Below are 5,469 nucleotides of genomic sequence, written 5' to 3' on the forward strand. Positions count from 1 at the left end.
AGATACCTGCAAGCGCTATTTCCTAGCGAGGAAGTGTCCCATTTACATTCACTTGAAGTGTATGCGATGTATAAGCGACACTTCGCAATGAATATTATATCTTATCATGAAACATAGAAATGAGATGCGATATCGTGTTTTAAGAAGTGTTAGAACACACATTCTGCGATACGTAGACATCTGCAAACGCTATTTCCTAGAGAGGAAGGGTCGCATTTACATTCTTTTGAAGTAAATACGAAGAATACATGACACTTCGCAATGAACATTACATCTAATCATGAAAAATAGAAATGAGATGCGATATCGCGTTTTGAGAAGTATTAGAACACTAATGCTACGATACGTAGACATCTACAAACGCTATTTCCTAGCAAGGAAGTGTCGCATTTACATTCATTTGAAGTGTATGCGAGGTATACACAACAGTCCACAATGAATATTATATCTTATCATGAAGCATAGGAATGCGATGCGATATCGCGATTTAAGAAGCTCTACAACTCTATTGCTTCGATACGTAGACACATGCAAACGCTATTTCCTAGCAAGGAGGTGTCGCACTTACATTCTTTTGAAGTGAACACGAGGTATATGAAATACTAAACAATGAATATTACATCTTATCCTAAAGCATAGAAATGAGATGCGATATCGCGATTTAAAAAGCATTAGAAATCTATTGCTACGATACCTAGCCATCTGCAAACGCTATTTCCTAGCAAGGAAGTGTCGCATTTACATTCATTTGAAGTGAATACGCGGTATACATGACACTTCGCGATGAATATTATATCTTATCATGAAACATAGAAATGAGATGCGGTATAGCGTCTTGAGAAGCTTTAGAACCCTATTGCTTCGATACGTAGACATCTGCAAACGCTACTTCCTAGCAAGGATGTGTCGCATTTACGTTCTTCTGAAGTGAATACAAAGTATACATGTCACTTCGCAATGAATATTATATCCAATCATGAAACATAGAAATGAGATGCGTTACCTCGTTTTAAGAAGCATTAGAACTCTATTGCTTCGATACGGTGACATCTGCAAACGCCATTGTCTAGAACGGAAGTGTCGCATTTACATTCTATTGAAGTGAATGCGAGGTATACATAACACTTCACAATGAATATTATATCTTATCATGAAACATAGAAATGAGATGCAATATCGCGATTTAAGATGCATTAGAAACCTATTGCTACGATACGTAGACATCTGCAAACGCTATTTCCTAGAGAGGAAGTGTCGCATTTACATTCTTTTGAAGTAAATACGAAGAATACATGACACTTCGCAATGAACATTACATCTAATCATGAAACATAGAAATGAGATGCGATATCGCGTTTTGAGAAGTATTAGAACACTAATGCTACGATACGTAGACATCTACAAACGCTATTTCCTAGCAAGGAGGTGTCGCACTTACATTCTTTTGAAGCGAACACGAGGTATATGAAATACTAAACAATGAATATTACATCTTATCCTAAAGCATAGAAATGAGATGCGATATCGCGATTTAAAAAGCATTAGAAATCTATTGCTACGATACCTAGCCATCTGCAAACGCTATTTCCTAGCAAGGAAGTTTCGCATTTACATTCATTTGAAGTGAATACGAGGTATACATGACACTTCGCGATGAATATTATATCTTATCATGAAACATAGAAATGAGATGCGATATAGCGTCTTGAGAAGCATTAGAACCCTATTGCTTCGATACGTAGACATCTGCAAACGCTACTTCCTAGCAAGGAAGTGTCGCATTTACGTTCTTCTGAAGTGAATACAAAGTATACATGTCACTTCGCAATGAATATTACATCTTATCATGAAACTTAGCAATGAGATGCGATATCGCGTTTTAAGAAGCATTAGAACACTCTTTCTGCGATACGTAGACATCTGCAAACGCTATTTCCTAGCAATGAAGTGTCGCATTTACATTCAATTGAAGTGAATACGAGGTATACATGACACTTCGCAATGAATATTATCTCTCATCATGAAACACAGAAGTCAGATGCGATATCACGTTTTAAGAAGCATTAGAACTCTATTGCTTCGATACGTGGACATCTGCAAACACTAATTCCTAGCAAGGAATTGTCGCATCTCCATTCTTTTGAAGTAAATACAGGGTATAAATGACACTTCGCCATGAATATTATATCTTGTCATGAGACATAGAAGTGATACGATACGTAGACATCTGCAAACGCTATTTCCCAGAAAGGAAGTGTCGGATTTACATTCATTTGAAGTGAATACGAGGTATACATGACAATTCGCAATGAATATTATATTTCATCATGAACCATAGAAATGTGATGCGGAGTCTCGTTTTAATAAGCATTAGTACCCTATTGTTTCTATGCGTAGACATCTGGAAACGCTATTTTCTAGCAAGGAATTGTCGCATTTACATTCTTTTGAAGTGAATACGAGGTATACATAACACTCCACATTGAATGTCATATCTCATCATGAAACATAGAAATGAGATGCGATATCGCGATTTAGAAGGCATTAGAAATCTATTGCTACTATACGTAGACATCTGCAAACGCTATTTAATATCAAGGAAGTGTTGCTCTTACATCCTGTTGAAGTGAATACGAGGTATACATGACAATTCGCAATGAATATTACATCTTATCATGGAACATAGAAATGAGGAGCGATATCGCGTTTTAAGAAGCATTAGATACCTATTGCTACGATACGTAGACATCTGCAAACGCTATTTCCTAGCAAGGAAGTGTCGCATTTACATTCAATTGAAGTGTATGCGAGATATAAGTGGCACATCGCAATGATTATTTTACCTTACCATGAAACATAGAAATGAGATGCGATATTGCGTTTTATGAAACATTAGAACTCTATTGCTACGATACGTAGGCATCTGAAAGCGTTATTTCCTAGCCAGGAAGTGTCGCATTTACATTCTTTTGAAGTGAATACGAGGTATACATGACACTTCGCAATGAATATTATCTCTCATCATGAAACACAGAAGTCAGATGCGATATCACGTTTTAAGAAGCATTAGAACTCTATTGCTTCGATACGGAGACATATGCAAACGCTATTTCCTGGCAAGGAAGTCTCGCATTTACATTCTTTTGAAGTGAATACGAGGTATACATGACACTTCGCAATGAATATTGTATCTTATCATGAAACATAGAAGTGAGATGCGATATCGCGATTTAGGAAGCATTAGAACTCTATTGCTACGATACGTAGACATCTGCAAACGCAATTTCCTAGCATGGAAGTGTCCTACTTACATTCCTTTGAAGTGAATACGAGGTATACATGACACTTCGCAATGAATATTATATCTTATCATGAAACATAGAAATGAGATGCGATATCGCGTTTTAAGAAGCATTAGAACCCTGTTGCTACGATTCGCAGATATCAGCAGACGCTATTTCCTAGCAAGGAAGTGTCGCATTTACATTCGTTTGAAGTGTATGCGAGGAATACGTGAAACTTCGCAATGAATATTATATCTTATCATCAAGCATAGAAATGTGATGTGATATCGCGTTTTAAGAAGCATTAGAACCCTATTGCTACGATACGTAGACATCTGCAGACGCTATTTCATAGCAAGGACGTGTCGCAATTACATTCTATTGAATTGAATGCGAGGTATAAGTGTTACTTCGCAATGAATACTATATCTTATCATGAAACATAGAAACGAGATGCGATATCCCGTTTCACGAAGCATTAGAAATCTATTGCTTCGATACGTAGACATCTGTAAACGCTATTTCCTAGCAAGGAAGTGTCGCATTTACATTCATTTGAAGTGAAGACGAGGAATACATGACACTTCGCAATGCATATTATATCTTATCATGAAACATAGAAATGTGATGTAATATCGCGTTTTAAGAAGCATTAGAACTCTATTGCTACGATACGTAGACATCTGCAAACGCTATTTCCTAGCAAGGAAGTGTCGCATTTACATTCTTTTGAAGTGAATGCGAGGTATACATAACATTGCAGAATGAATATTATATCTTATCATGAAACATAGAAATGGGATGCGATTTCGCGATTGAAGAAGCATTAGAACTCTCCTGCTTCGATACGGAGATACCTGCAAGCGCTATTTCCTAGCGAGGAAGTGTCGCATTTACATTCACTTGAAGTGTATGCGATGTATAAGCGACACTTCGCAATGAATATTATATCTTATCATGAAACATAGAAATGAGATGCGATATCGTGTTTTAAGAAGTGTTAGAACACACATTCTGCTATACGTAGACATCTGCAAACGCTATTTCCTAGAGAGGAAGGGCCGCATTTACATTCTTTTGAAGTAAATACGAAGAATACATGACACTTCGCAATGAACATTACATCTAATCATGAAAAATAGAAATGAGATGCGATATCGCGTTTTGAGAAGTATTAGAACACTAATGCTACGATACGTAGACATCTACAAACGCTATTTCCTAGCAAGGAAGTGTCGCATTTACATTCATTTGAAGTGTATGCGAGGTATACACAACAGTCCACAATGAACATTATATCTTATCATGAAGCATAGGAATGCGATGCGATATCGCGATTTAAGAAGCTCTACAACTCTATTGCTTCGATACGTAGACACATGCAAACGCTATTTCCTAGCAAGGAGGTGTCGCACTTACATTCTTTTGAAGTGAACACGAGGTATATGAAATACTAAACAATGAATATTACATCTTATCCTAAAGCATAGAAATGAGATGCGATATCGCGATTTAAAAAGCATTAGAAATCTATTGCTACGATACCTAGCCATCTGCAAACGCTATTTCCTAGCAAGGAAGTGTCGCATTTACATTCATTTGAAGTGAATACGCGGTATACATGTTACTTCGCGATGAATATTATATCTTATCATGAAACATAGAAATGAGATGCGATATAGCGTCTTGAGAAGCTTTAGAACCCTATTGCTTCGATACGTAGACATCTGCAAACGCTACTTCCTAGCAAGGATGTGTCGCATTTACGTTCTTCTGAAGTGAATACAAAGTATACATGTCACTTCGCAATGAATATTATATCCAATCATGAAACATAGAAATGAGATGCGTTACCTCGTTTTAAGAAGCATTAGAACACTCTTTCTGCGATACGTAGACATCTGCAAACGCTATTCCCTAGCAATGAAGTGTCGCATTTACATTCAATTGAAGTGAATACGAGGTATACATGACACTTCGCAATGAATATTATATTTCATCATGAACCATAGAAATGTGATGCGGAGTCTCGTTTTAATAAGCATTAGTACCCTATTGTTTCTATGCGTAGACATCTGGAAACGCTATTTTCTAGCAAGGAATTGTCGCATTTACATTCTTTTGAAGTGAATACGAGGTATACATAACACTCCACATTGAATGTCATATCTCATCATGAAACATA

This window comes from Xylocopa sonorina, unplaced genomic scaffold, assembly GCF_050948175.1.
Source record: "Xylocopa sonorina isolate GNS202 unplaced genomic scaffold, iyXylSono1_principal scaffold0049, whole genome shotgun sequence".
NCBI classification, from domain to species: Eukaryota; Metazoa; Arthropoda; class Insecta; order Hymenoptera; family Apidae; genus Xylocopa; species Xylocopa sonorina.